The sequence below is a fragment of the Ciconia boyciana genome, chromosome 17 (genome assembly GCF_034638445.1).
Source record: "Ciconia boyciana chromosome 17, ASM3463844v1, whole genome shotgun sequence".
Classification (NCBI taxonomy): domain Eukaryota; kingdom Metazoa; phylum Chordata; class Aves; order Ciconiiformes; family Ciconiidae; genus Ciconia; species Ciconia boyciana.
Window position 1 is genome coordinate 11,957,806 of NC_132950.1, and position 15,208 is coordinate 11,973,013.

Here is a 15,208-nt window from a genome sequence, read left to right on the forward strand (position 1 = left end):
AGAACTGATTGAAGAATGTCTGCTGAGTAATCGAAAAGAAGGAGGGCAGGGAAGTCCTCAAGGTAGTGAATAATGCTATTTTAGGGTGACTGCTAGTAGGAATTACAGGCAGATAGTTCCTATTTTGGGGTGACTGTGCTCAGTCCTCTCTCTTTCTCTTATCAATTGAAGAAAATGACTGGCAGTGGCAATGTTGTAGAGACAAGATTCGGCATGCTGGGTTTTTTGCAGGCAGGCTATGGAAATGGACTCCAGAACATGAAACACCAGGCTGAGGACCAGGTTGGCCAGCCGAATTGCTTGTCTTGAGCTACCAAGTGCCTGTGTTTCTAATGTAACCACGCACAAGGCTCTAATGTCAACTGTACTGTTAGGGTAACAGACAGCACAAACAGGACCTAATCCAGCATTCTGGGAAATCAGTGAATCTGGGAAATCGTTTCAGATAACATCAGTATTTTTTGAATTGGGTCACAGCTGGAAAGCTAATAATAGTCTGCTGCTCATTATTTGCACTTTCAAGATTATACTGTAAACAATCTAGTTGAATTTATAAATTCCCTTTGCCAAAACACAAAAGAGTAATAAGACTATGAAGAAAAGATGGAGGTAGAAAGTTTTTTGTTTTAAGCCATTTTGGATTCAGAAGCTGCGTACCAAAGAAAGACTGCTGATACTTAGGGAATCCTGCTGTTTTGTTCACTCATCACGTGATGGCTGAGCAGATGTAAGTTTTGTATCTGTGGAGATCCTCAGAACAGCTGAGCTTTGGAAGGAGAGCTGCTTTGCTCTATTTTCAAACTACCATCTGAACCAAATATCAGGAAAGCTGTATGTGGGCGCTGACTTTGTGCCTATGAGATAGGTAAGAAGCTGTCTGCAGCACTGCTGGATCCCTGAAACATTTGTAGGCCTTCACTGTATTTCTGGCCTTGTTACTCTGGAGGAGTGCTGTATGGAAAATTACTACCAGCAGTGTTTTATATCACACCTAGCAGGAGGTGCAGTAGTAGAATACCAATGGCATTTAGAGTCTTCCATTGTACAGGTGGGGTGTTTTAGTTTTCAAAAGCATCCTAGGGAAGTTAGTATTTTCAGTAATGCCCAACTTATTTGTGTTCCTTTTGGAAAGATCAAGATGAAATACTGTAAATGAAAGGAGTCTGAAAAAAACATGAGTGATCTTTGTATAACTATGAAGAGTTGGTTGGCCACAGTGAAAAATCTTAAAGCTTAAGGAATGAATTTGTATCCAGCACTCAGAACTGTCAGTTCGTAGGCAAAAAAATACAACATAGAATCCCTTTGTCTTTCCCCTGCTCCTTAGGAGCGGAGTATTTCCATTACAAAATAGCATACAGGCTTGTTACAACGGCTTTTTATTTTCTCATAAGCAGGCATGTTTTTTTTCTCGTTTCTGGTCACTGTCACTCAGCAGAGTCCCTCCTCTTGCTCGGATGACTGCATCAGAGATTGAGCAGAAATCCTGAACCCCAGAGGATGCTGAATTTATTCCAGTAGATACTCAGAGGAGACACTTTAAGACAAAAAGGATATAACTAAGCATATGTAATGCAAAAGGGGTGATGAAGTAGTATGTTGAAGAATGTTTCCCAAGGAGACTGGATAGCGTGAAAAGTGCAAGATGTAAAAAAATTGCAAAGCTCAGCAGATGAGTGGATTGAAGGAGAGCAAGTGTATAAATAGCTTTGTAGAAACGTTGCTACAGGCTGATGCTCTGGGATTGTTTTCTGAATCTTGGGGTGATCAGGAGTTCTGAGTGGAAGTGATGGCAAATGTGAGAACTTTCCTGCTCCAAAGGCCTTTTTCCAGTCGCCCATTGGAGTGAAAAGTTAGGCTCAGTTTTTTCACAAATTCTGCATAAAATAATTTTTGGACACACGCAAAATGCTTAAATTCTGATCCTGCACTGGCACATTTCCTTTCATTATACATTTAATGCAGAAGTGAAGTCTTTTTAAATGCAGTTTTTTATTAGAAAAAGATGTTTTGAGAACTTTGATTTGTTTCCATAGAATGTGTTGAAAATGAGAAACTTACCTAAATTGCTTTCATGGAAAAGTCTTGGTTTTAACAAACTGTTTGTTGCAATACACTTCTCTTAAACAAACAAAAACAAAGAAAGAAAAAACAACCAAAAAACCCCATCTCCATTTCTGACTAGGTACAGAGACAAATCTGCTGTGTGGAGTTTCTGTGGAAATTCACAAAAGTAATGGATATTGTATCTGGCTTGAAGATGCTAAACTTGGAGCTTGTTGTCTTTGTGTGTGTGATCATTTTTCAAGTGTTGATTAAAATCTTCCCAGGCTGTTGTGTGATGCCAAATAGCTGTTGCAGTACTGTCTGTTGTATGGCCAATTGTTGCTTATCAGTCTCCTGTGTATTTTTCCTCATACAACTATTACTAGGTCAGCAACTATCTTTTCCTCCACTTTCTAAGTGGGCACAATATGGTTTAGAGGAAAGTCTCAGAGTCACAAAGAAAAAATGTCCTTTTGTGGAGTGGGAATCTGGATTCAGGTGTCTCCACTGTAAACACTATATTTGTACTTAAAGTAATGGTTGAAACCCCATGTGGTTGCTATAGGCAAATGTTAACCAGTAGGAGAAAGCCCCAAAGAGATTTTTGGAAAAACAAAATGTGAGCAGTGAGCCATGGCAGCTTTCTCACGCAGTGCCTGCGAAAAGAGAAATGTGACCCCAGTCCTTGCCAAAATAGCTCCATTCTTTCTAGCGGAAAGCTAATAATTTGGAGGATTTCAGAGAATAAGGTTTCTTAGCTAAGATTTCCCAGGGTGCAGAGACATCATGTCTTCAGCTCTAGGACCTGCAACCTGCTTCTACATAGACTTAAACTTTTTCTGTATAAACCTCTTCCCCAAAGTCCAGCCCAGCAGCAGTCTGGGGAAGTGTGTGTGTCAGAGGGAGGAGGGGAGGGTGGAACTCTTGAAGTGCCCAAGTAATTGAGTCAAACGGGCAGAGGATTTGATTTTGTTGTGTTTTGTTTCCTTCCCTTGGTCTGCTAATAAGTCCAAGTGCTGCAGAGAACAAGCTGCTAATCTGTCTCATTCCCCAGCCAGTACCTGAGGGAATGGAAGAGACAGGAGGTTGGTGAATGTATTTCATTTTATTGAGGCTTCAGAAATAGCAATGTGTCGGATGTGAGGGAGGTGGTTGGGAAGGTAAGGGGAAGAGAAATGTGAAAAAAAACCTTTGGGATTAGGGACAGCATCCTGGGCAGTAAACGGCTTCATTAAAGGAGCTCAGTTCCTTCAGAGACCTCTCAGTTCCTTCAGACAGTACTGGGAGCTTTCAAGCTAGACATGCAAGGTATTGCCCCTCGGTCCCTCACTGTCTTCTGATGAGAGCTGTGGGTGCTCAGTCCCTTGCAGGATGAGGCTTGCAATGAAGAGGAAAGGGAAATGCAAGAATACGACGGGGACCTAGAATTAGTCATTCCCTTCCTGACCTTGCTGAAGGAAATGTCTGGCTTTATTTTTTTTGCTGTAAACTCTACTTCTTTATTTGTGCTGCAAGTTTACACATGCACAGGTTGTTGGTTTCTTTATTCCCACCTCCCCCACCATACAGTCAAATATACTTGAGAGTTCTTTTACAGATGTGTGAGAATGATCAGTGCAATCATAAAAATGATGGAAGACATTAAAGGCACTTTAAGTTTTGAATTTTAGAGAGACATCCATGGGTTGTAACACAGCCTGTATCCCCAAAACATGACCTGGTGTTTCCTCTTCAGATTATGAACCTTTTGTAATCTTTCTCCCTGTCACTTGCTGCTTTCTGGCTGCAGTCATTGTAAAACCAGCAGGGGATTTGGGGCAGTTGTTTTCTTTATGGGAGGAGCGATACAATGGATTTGCCAAGACACTGAACAGTTATCGTTACAGGGAGAAGCATAGCATTAGTGTTATCTCTGGGCTGCATTCATCTCTGTATAACTTTACGGGCTACAGCAGATAAATTGGACAAGTAATTGTTTATCTGCAATACTTAGAGAAGCCTGTGTTGTATTAGGATCTGAGCACCTGATGAACTCCTCCCTTTTCCCCAGCTCAATGAAGTAGGGTAGCACTGTGTATGCTCTAACAAAGCAGCAACTGAGGCTTGAAGAGTATAAGATGCGGAACCATCAAAGTATGTAAGCTCCTAACTTGCTGTTGAAGTCTGCAGGAGATCTGGCCTGCAGTGGTTTGCTTAGGAGTGTGCAAGAAATAGGAAGGAGAAGGGGGATCTGAGTCTAGGTTTCCCCAGCTGTCAAGAAAGATTTGTTCAGGGCTGGTATTTGTTTGGGGCAGGGAGGTGGAAGTCTTTGATTTCTTGAGGATCTCCAGATTTCTTTCAGTGCTGTTATGATGCGAGTCAGTGTCTCAGCCAATGTAGAATCACTGGAAGGGATCTCAGGAGATCCTTTTTGCTGTCTTGCCAAAGGCATGAGTAGCTCTGTCTAGTCCATTTCTGACAGATGCTTGTTAAGTTATTGTTAAAGACCTTGGTTGAGGGCCAAGACTCTGTTGAACTAGGCTTTGGGAAGCCTTAGCTGTTGAGGACCAGGTTCCGGACTGGTGCTGATACTATTCCAGATGGTCACCCAATTTGTTTGAGCTGGTTGAGATTTGAGGAGTTGTGCTGTGCTTGTACAGAAGTATTCTTCATAGCAGGGTAAATCCATAAGCCTGCTAAATGGCACATGCACTAATTTTGTGCGTGGATGGGAAACCTTAACGGGTCTGTAGGTCAGTCTGGAGTAATGATATCCTTCAGTATCCGCTTTGTGCAGGGGGAAGTATTAGTCTTCCTGTGCTCCATATGGAAATACAGTTAAACCTAATGGAGCATGGCTGAGCTAAAGCAGCTAGGTGGGTGCTGGAGAGAAGTCTGAGCTGAGAGGAGGTTGAGCTGCAGATCTGATGTGGCAGCAGCAGGGTTGTGCTCAGCAAAATGGTAAGTACAGTTCTTAGTCTTGCAGAGCACTCTCAATCCTTCTGTTGCAGTTGCATGTCCTCAGGTTAAAAAGGAAGGGGGAGGGCTTTCATTTTTAGTGTGCAGTGGGTGTGAAATCTTTGATGTTTAAGCAGAGGACTGTTCCTGCAGCTGCATTAGGCTTGGATGCCTCCCTAGGATGAAATCTTTGAAGAGAATCATGTTATCAGGCACAGGGAACTACTTGATTGTGCAGTTTCATACTTCCACTCTTAGCTGGGGAGGCCTCAACTGAGTGTTTATAGCTCTCAGTCACTGGGATTGTGAAAAAGAAAGGAGGGGAGAGAAAAGGGGTTGTATGTGGCCTCCAAGTGACCCAGAAATGATGCTGTCTGCATCATCTGACAAAGCAGAAATAACATACTGTAGTGTTTGGGCAGTGGCTATTGTGTCAGCCTCAGGCATGACTGAAGGTTCAAAGGAAAATCCATCCATCTGGTGTTCCATCTCTCCCTATCTCTCTACTTCTCTGTGCTTTTATTTACTAATTTCTCTTAAGGCTTTTTATTTTCCCCTCCTCCCCCAGAGCATACCTTGTCTGTACCCTTTTCTGCTGGCTTGTGCTGGGTCCTGTTTTGCAGGGTTTGTTTAGCAATGCATTGAGAAACTATTTCCTTTTCTTTTATAAGCAAAACCAAAAGTCCTTAAGCCAGCCCAGACACCCAGGTTCTGCAGAAGTAGCAGGCTGTCAGTTGTTTCTGTGCGGAACCTGCTGCAAGTAAGGCTGGCATCGAAATGCCATGCATAGATCCTCAGCTGATGTGAGCTAGCAGGGCTCGCTTGCTGTGGCATGCTGCAACCTGCAGAGTGGTACCCCAGCGTGCGGCTGTCACTCAGAGTGCTTGGTCCCATCCATGTCATCATTCTGATTTCCTCTGCTTTTTAGAAGCTCCATCGCAGTCAGTGCTGCCATGATCCAGTGGTTAGATCAGAGGACTGAAAGTTAGGTCTTTCATGACCTGTTTTTAGAACTGCTCCTTGACTTTGTGCAAACTATTTTTAATCCTTCTTCCTCTTTCTTATTTTTAATAAGGTGCTACCACATGGGGTATTGTGAGTATGTTAATGTTCGTAAGTTGTTTTTTGGCATTCAAAGCAGCGGCACTGTTTGGCAAGCTGTCTTTTCAAAGGGGTCTGTGCCTGTGGTCCGGCATAGCAGTAACCTACATACCTGGTGGCTTTGACTGCACTTGTATAATCAATGGAGAGGTGGATAGGAAACAGACCCAAGGAAGTGAGTACTCTGGCTACTGTTAGCTGAAGCCAGGCCTCACATCTCAGGCAGGAGTCCTGCTCACTCTGCCACGCTTCCTGGCTGAGTGAGCTGGGTTCAAGTAAGCAAATGTGAATTCCACAGACTGCAAGTCAGTGTCTGACATGTATGCAAGCTCCTTTTCTCAGATACCGTCTCAAATAAACAAAGGAATCTGCTACCAGATATTTCTTTGTAATGTTTTATCTGCTAGCTTAGCCCTACTCATATATGGATGGTGAAGATACATGTCCAAATGTCCTCCTTTAGTGGATTCAGTTAAGTTGTTTTTGAGCGCAAAGCCATGTGGGTAAGAAATTGAGTGACCTAATTTTTTAGGATACAAATAATTCCTTGAAATGTGTTTTGCATCTTTTCTTCTTATTTTGCGTTGTGCATTTTGCTCCTGTGTAGCTTTTGTGCTTGCCTTGAAAAGAGGTGTTTGAATGCCATGCTGGATTCAAGGTAGCTTTGAAGTTTGTGAGATTATAAGACTCTCCAGCTGAATCCTGCATCATCTGAGTGTTCCTAATGAAAGCACAGATGGGAAGGATGGTTTTCTGTGTGGTCGAACGAAATGTTCCACAAACAGGTTTGGATGAGTTTTCACTGCAAAATGAGCTTATGTCACGTTACAAGGGTACAGACCCACTCTCTCCATTTCACCACGCAGATTTGGTTTTAAACCAGTCAAAACCAGGCATTGGTTTAGTTCTCCCTGTGCTGGAAAAGGAACAGTCCACATTGTTATAAGGTATCTTTATACCTATACGTGCAGCAAGCTAGTCCTCTGAACACAGAGGGGAAATGAGAATTTCTGAGACTTCAGTTGCTGCTTGGTGATGCTGTGATCAGATGATGATAACAATTCAGATAGCCGGGGGGCATTCAAATGAGTCAGCTGCTTAAAGCTTAAATTCACAGAAGGAACAGCTCAGCGTTGGGTTGTGTGGTGTTGGGTTGTGTGGTGTACAGGAGCTGCAAAGACAGTTGATTTGTTGCTAGTTGAAGGGTATTGCAGACCATTACGTTGAATCAGAACTGCGGAGGATGGTTGACTGAACAGCGGGCCTTGCAGGCACGCATGAAGTGGCTTGCCCTGTGTCTGCAGATCCCTGGCAGAGCTGAGACTAGAAGCTATGTCTTGTGATCCTCCATCCATCTGCTGCTGGCTCTGCACAGTCTGCAGGACAGAGCAAGAAAACCTCAGCACTTTTTCCGCGTAACGATTCTTCAGCCTTATTCTTGTCTCCTCTGGTTGGGCACTTTGTCCTGGTATATTTCTTTGGGTCACCTCTGGCCCCAGGTAAGTGTTCAGGCTCAACAGCACTCTGGTCACAAACTGTGATTGCTTTGATTACTGCATACCAGAGAAGGTTCTGCTCTGGACACTCTTAGCACTGCTGCATTTCAGTCCTAACTGGAGAAATCAACCAGCATTTCTACTGCTTTGGTGTTTGCTACTTTCCTCCAGTTTGGTATTCTCTCCCTGTTACTGTGGTATCCAGGTGACTTGTTAGCTCTGTTGTGATCATCTTTCCAAAACCCATGAAAGAAGGTCTGTTCTTATGGCCATTTCAAAGACGGGAATCTGAGGCAGAGTGGATAGTGACAACCTATCTCCAAAGTGCCAAACAGTTACCCTCATTGCTGGGCTGTACTTACGAGTGAGCCACTGAGCGTGCCTTGCACTGGCGAGGCCAGGAAGGTGCTGTTGCGTTGTGCCGGCCATCTGCACAGGGGCCTTCTGAGCTCTTGTTCAGATCACAGGTTCTTCCCCAGCTCTCAGCTTTCATACCTCAAAGCAAGCAGCCTTGCATACAGAGTAGCGTGCTGTATAAAAATAAAACACTAGTTCTTTCCTCTGCGTGGATCAACTCAGTTGCACTTTTTTCTCTTTTTTAACTCAGATGACTTTGAAAAAAGTGTCCTGAAGTACACTCACGTTGCTGCTAGTCTCTGAATGGTTGTTGAGATCTTTATCGGTTTCTCACATGGTTGCCGAGCATGACTTCAGAGACAAATTTGGCAAGTCAGGTTCTGACCTTTTTATGTTCTCTTCAGTGCTCAGGTTGCTCAAGGTTTTTTTTGGTCTGACTTAGGGTTTGTCTATATAATGGCACTGGGGAAAATAGATAAGAGTCAGCTAAAGGTGTGAAGTGAATCCACTTTCACTGGATGCCTTAAAATGACTCATCTTACTTTCCTCAGTGTCCCATGCAGATAAACCCCGAGATCACAAGTTTTGTCTTCTGTTTCAGGAGGCAGAAATGCAGAACCGCCCTCACTGTATGAGATACTGATCCAGGTAGTGCAGTGTCCTGCTACAGCAGTAGCTGTTGTCTGATGCTTCAGAAAGCACACCCTTGCCCTCTGGGTCCTGTTCTCGGCAGGAGGTTAATAGAGGAGTTCCTTCCTGATTAATTCCTGTCTGAAGGAAGATAGATGATTTGCATTTCTCTTAGCCACATGTAAGAGCTGGGTCATACATTGATTTAATCCTTTCAAAACTTCAGCCACCAGCTTGTTAAATTGCAAGGCAGTGAGTGGTTGTAGGCTCGGAAGTATTGGTGTAAGCTCATATTTCTTGTCTTTTCAAGTGCTGCCAGACTCTGTGAGATTTCATCTCCTGGGACAGGAGAAATACCATCTGCTTTTGAACCTGTGCTCGATTTGTTGATTAAATAATGGCAATTGTTTGTTTTGGGTATTGCAAAAACCCCTCTTCTAAACATTGCACATGTTTCAAGTCAAGGAATCAAGGAAAGTTGTAGGCATCAGTGAGCAGAACATTGTAAGTTTTGTGAAAATGTGAAAAGATGGCATTTGGTTGTGAAATGTGTGACTGAATCAAACTGGGTCTCAGACTGTTGATATTCTGAAGGAATCTCAGCTGGCACTTTGGTAAAGCAGAGTCCCTATCAGAGTCCCTCTGGCTGTCCCCAAGTTGTTTAATGTGTAATTTCCATTCTGTGCCTCAGTTTCCCTTTTTTGTGAATTGAAAATAATTATTCTTGCTGTGTTTATAGGGTATTCCAAGATATGTGGATTAAAAGCATGAAAATAAGCTAGGGAAGGCTTAAGAAAAATGCAAACTCTTCTATCCTCTGCTGCTTTCTCCGTTTATTTGGATCAATTGCATTGAATTCAGATTGATTAGTTTTTGGTCAAGTGCAAAAGTTGCAATAGGTTTAATGTGCTTGCATGTTAATGACTTCTGGAATAAGATGCCACTTTTCTAAAAATGAATAAAACATAATTGACAAGAAGCTGAGAGACAGTTGACCCCCAAATGGATGAAACTTAATTTCTCTGGTTAAGGGACCATAACTATTAACATTCTCTGAGAAATTAAGTTAGAATGTGATTTCTGATCAGTTAACCAGAGGTCAGAAATATTTGGGCTACAGTTTGAATACTGAATTTTTCCAACTCATCCTTGCAATATCTCCTTGCTTGCCAAGGACTCCTGAATTTTGCATCCTGGTGTCAGTGAACTAGTTTTACAGATGCCGTTGCTTTCTTGTGCCATGTCTGCAGCAGTGCAACTGAAGGACTTGTGGGTATTTGGTTTTTGTTCACGGTCGTTTAAACTCCCAACTGCTGGCTTGAGGTCACGGATACGGGCAAACTTGTATCTCAAGAGATCTGCTGTTTATTTTGTATAAATAAATAAAAAAGTACAAGCTTGGCAGCTTTTTCCTAAACTTCTTGGGCCTGATTCTCACATACGCTGTAAAGGGATATTAATTTAAAAAGTGCTCTAAGGAGGAGATAAATGTGCATCCAGGACCATACCTTGCAGCATGTGCAGTTCTTGGACCAAATGAGAACTGGGTGTCCTGGCCATCAGCTACACCAGACAGAGAGAAGGAGGGCTGTAACTCAGCACACCCTGTAAACAGCGATTTACTCCAGCTGCTCCATATCCTGTCTCTGTTCTTGTTCTTTCCCATCTCTGTGGGTTTAAGGCAGTTGAAGTATCGCTGCTTCTGTTGTGGGGTTTGCCATTTGTGATGAGTAGGATGTGCCGTTTGGCAAGCAGGCAGTGAATAGCTTACTATTGGCTTTATCTCTCTGTCTAGTTTGTGGTTGGAGACCTGCATGTTGTTTGTGGGTTTTTACGTGCGTCACTGAACCCAGAAGTTTTATTATATTCTCAGAAAAGGGTTTTGCAACAGCTCAGCTATTAAAGCCAAACCATGTAGTTTAGTTAAAAGTCTGGGCAGGAAATAACAAAATGAAATTCATCCTAGGGGAGAAGCGTGGTGCGTGTAGGGTGGGAAGAGAATGCAAATATACTATTTATAGGACTAGGGGAAAACAAATTTGGACTTGAAAAGTAAACGCGAAGGAGTTATCATGGGAAAACCAGACTTGGCGATCTAAGAGACTCAGATCTGTGCTGTCAGACTGCTTTTCCATTTTTGAGAATTATATTTTTGTTATTTCCCAATGAAGAAGCAGCTGAGGAGCCGAAGTCCATTCTCTTAGTCATTAAATGTGGTGCTTCTGGTGTTACATTGAAATTGGTGAGGAGAACTTTTGTGGGGAATGCACGAATAGTAACTGTACCTCAAGAATATGCTTCCTCAAAGCAGCATGCCGTCCTTATGATACTGCAGATTGTAATAGGATAATGTGGGGCCGTACATTTTTTGTATAATTTCTTTTACTTAATTTGTGATTTTTTTAGTTTATAAATAGATGCTAAGTCCTTCTTGCCTTCCGCTGTGGTTTTTGGAACAGATTCCCACACCTTTTCTTGCCACTGTCAGTGCTTGCAGTTCCCTGCTTTATACTGGGTCATGTGCTACTTTTAAGGCATTTGCATATAATTAGGGTTACATATAACTAAGTGTGGAGCTCTAGCTTTAGAGAGCATGCTGTTATCTCATCCTTCCTCCAGGAAAATAAATCTTGCCTGATGGGAGGTCCTACATTAAAATAACAGATTACAATCAGACTGAGGAGCCGAGCTGCTGCTTTTACACAGAGGCCTGTCATGGCTGGCTGTACCAGTTTCAAAATCACTTTGCAAACAATCTTGCTTCTTTCCCTAGGTGCTCAGCAACCTTGAGGTATGCCCAGGAATGGGGAAGGGGTGAGGTGACCTGGGGGAAGGAGCAGTAACATACCACAGTACTCTGGGAATTCTACATACCGCGGCTTACAAATGCGCAGCTGACTTGTTTGCCTTTGGTTGGATTTTGTGGTTGCAGTTTGTATAGCAAAGTGCATATAGTCATTGAACCTTGCTTGGAACGGCCTCCAGAAAAAGAGAAGGCTTGGGTGATTTCTGTCTTCATTCCCCTTTCCATGGCGTATCTATTGCACAGCCAGGAAGCTGCACTATTTTTGATTTATGTAGGCTGACTTCTGGCGTATTGGGGGTTATTGAGTAGTCCTCAAACTTCCTGCAACCTCCTCTTTCTGCCTCTTATTAGGGGACCTTCCCCCGCTATTCATACCACGTCTTTGTTGCTCCTGTTGCCTCCATTCCCACTCTGTGCTCTTGGTTAACCTCTCTTATAGCCCATGGGTTGCCAAGATCCCCCCTTCTTTGAGAAGAAGGGCAAAATGTGCTCCCCTCATTTCTCTTGCCAAGGCTTTGACTATCCTGTTCCTGTCTTTACCCGCAGCAAAGCCATCACTTTCTCACTGTAATCCTTTCCTCCCTAATGTCTTTTGAGGGAAGAAGCCAGGATGCAAACGAGATACATTTGGAGGCCATAAGAGCAGAACCAAGTATCTTGAGTGGAATGAAACCTTAATGATGAGAATGTAGGTCTTTCCTGTTAAAAAAGGAGGTTTAGGACAGATAGGCAAAAGTCAAGAGCCATGATAGCATTCAATCTAAACTGTGGAACAATTGCTTTAACCATAGGAGACAGTATTTCCAGCTCCTCCCCCTAATATGGGAGTTACCCCCCGAGCTGTGCACAGACTTATTTGTAATGGCTAGGTAGATCTGCAGAGTCGCGCTAATGTGGGCGCATCTAATGTGGGCCAGCTGGCTGTACTGTGTCAGGATGTATATGATACAAAGCCAAGCCGTGAGGTGGGCAAAAAGTACAATGAGAAGCAGAAAAAATTTACACCAAGCACTTAGCAGGAAAATACTTGGAACAGCATCTCCAGGCTCATTTCTGACCTGACCATGAACAGCAGAGCTCGCTGGATAGGCTGTTATGGGAAAATATGGACGACGGTGAGAAAGCAGAAGGTCATGACTAAGCCAGCCAATGACATCATAGGTGCCCCTTGCCTGCGCCGAGTTAACTCTGAAGGAACAGAGCACGCATACTCCTGAGACATCTTAATTTAGGGGTGCGTACAACTGAAGGTGCAACTGTGTAGGAGAGTACAGCTGACAGCAAGTTTAAAGAGTACGGGTACAGGCAGAACGAGCTGCAGCAGTGTTTAAAAGTCACAGTCACACTAGCATATGGCACCATGCTGAGGGAGCGAGCTGACTCGTCTCTAGTTGGCGCAGAGTGGGAACGTGGCTGTCGGTGGTGCCCAGGCCTCTGCTGAGCCCATCGCCAGCCCCTTCGGAGCCCAGCTGGCTTCGGCAGAACCATGGCTGCCTGCAGGGGCCTGCCCTGCCCTGCTCTGCAGCATTGGGTCTGACTAGAGAAAGCAGACAAAGGGTGGAAAAAAGGAAGTGCTATCATCCCCTTTTTATAAAAAGAGGTACTGAGACTGAGAAAGATTGAGTGGGATTTCCAAGGTAATTTCTTTTAGGTCTTATGCTCCAAAGCCACGTTAGGAAGTTATGGTTAAAAGGTTCCTCTGGTTTCAGCTGGGTGGTCAGAGTGTAAATGCAAAGGGATGGCCGAGTCTTCTAGGACATGGCAATCCTTTTATTGCACAACGGCCTCTCCTAAGAGTGGCACTGCTTTGCATTTCTGTATTGATTGCCTGAAGAGTTTGAATCTCTTTTGTTTGTATTAACCCCCTTTTTGATAAATCTCAAACTTCATGACACTGCTGTCTGAATTCAGAAGTGCGTGAGCAGAGACAAACTTGCTGTTATACCTGATAGCTGTGAGGAGTCAGATTGCTCATAAAACAAAACCCTCAGCTAACTTTACAGGAAAGCACAAGCTAGAAATGCCTTATCAACAGCTGCTGGCTTTCTTCATTACACAGAACTGGTGGTTCTGCTGCTTAGAATGCAACCAACCTCCAAGAAACATCCAGTGTAGCGTTTTGGTTGGGGGTTGCTGCTACCACTTGGCTTCCACTGGCTTCAGCTGCAGCTACAGTGCAAGTGATCTATATGCTTCTTCCATTCACGTGGAAATAGCTTAGTTTTGAAGTTGCAGCCACAAACATCCAGCTGGATGTGCTGGTCTCCAACGCTGAGGTGGGGTCACTTCAGTCAAATATTGCTGCATTCTGTTCCCATCCCAAGGATGGTGTTCAGGGCTTTTCCTACTCTTGACTACCGGTCTTTAGCTGTGGCCAAAAACTGAGGCCCACAATGGCTTGAGTCCCAAGAAACTGTGGCTAGCTGGAACCATGGTCTCATCAGCCATTTTAGAAGAATAGTATTAGCAATGCAATAACTTAGCAGAGTGTCGTTCCCCTGTGTAAGTACAGGTCCTCCTGCTCAGTGCTTGTTTATGGTTAACTGTGTTTCTGTGCATGTTCTGTTATGGCCCTTCAGAGCCTTGCTTATTTAACAGGGTTGTGTGTAAGAGCACATGGATCAACCTCATGGTTATACATTTGCAGGACTGGGTCACAGTAAACAAGATGAGAGGGAGAAAGAATTTTCCCCTTTCAATAACACAGGTGATTCCCATATATTGCCAAGGAAGAATATGCATTTGCTCTAGGACAGTTACTACGAAGTAGTAGCTCTCCCAAACTGGTGAGCAGATCAGAAGTATTGTGCTCCATATGGAGGTCGTTCAGTTGAGATCAAATGCAATATCTATTTTCCCTGTAATATCTGACATATCCTTTATGTGGGGAAGGAGGTGATCTAATTCTCTTTCCCATGTATAACTGAGATTGTGCCTACAAGTCATGCATAGCGTTATTCGGATACATAGACCAAAAATATTTTGGGTAGAAGCTTAAGAGGAGAGATATTATAGTGGTCAAAGAATCCATGTTTGTTTTTTCCTTTTCATTTGTAGTCTGATCTTGTCCCAAATGCTAAAATTTGTTGACTAAGAACATGTTTTAGTTTATAAATCATGGATCAGCTAACTTGCTTTGAGGCATTGTTTTGTTAGGAATGTTTTGAAGCTTAAGTCTGCCCTATGGGAATGTGTGACACAGTGAGAAATCTTTTGAGAATGTTTTCTTTTTGATAAGCAAACATAAGGCACAAATAGTATTCTTTCTTGCCGTTTTATTTTTCTGTGTCTGAAGTGAAGGTTTCTGTGTAGTGCATTTCGCATGAGATGGTCAGGTGATAAAAGCTTTGGAATAAAACTTCAGAATAGAATAGATGATGTACAACGATCATCTAGTCCAATTGCCTGAATTTTTGTTCTTTTAAGATCATTGTTTTTAATGTTGATTTTGTAATAGAAATGCCCATCAGATAATGGGCCTCAGTGTCTTTGGGTACTTTCGCTATTCCTGCCTCACTGATCTTGTAGCCCAAATGAAGTCCAGGCGTAAGAGAATATAATAAACATAGAGGAACAATGGCTGAGAGGGCAGATAGTCCTGTAGGTCAGAACAGCAATACCCACAGCATCCCGAATTAAGTTGCATGTCTGTGTGCAGTACCTTTAACCTGAATGTAATTGTTTCAAATGGTTTGGACGCCCTTTCATATTTTGATGTGACACCCAGCCTCTGCACAGAACTTTTGCTGTTACGAGTTTAGAGAAGAGGCCTTCAGGCATGGGCCCGGCAAGGTCCTGTCTTCTGCTGATAAGTTGAAGAATAAAGATGCTCGGT

At 43.2% G+C, this 15,208-nt stretch overlaps 1 protein-coding gene across 1 annotated transcript in view; it reads left to right on the plus strand.

Annotated features, from left to right (window-relative positions):
* The window catches only part of KSR1 (kinase suppressor of ras 1), a 75,381-nt gene that overhangs the window by 23,316 nt on the left and 36,857 nt on the right, over positions 1–15,208 (plus strand). The window lies entirely within an intron of this gene.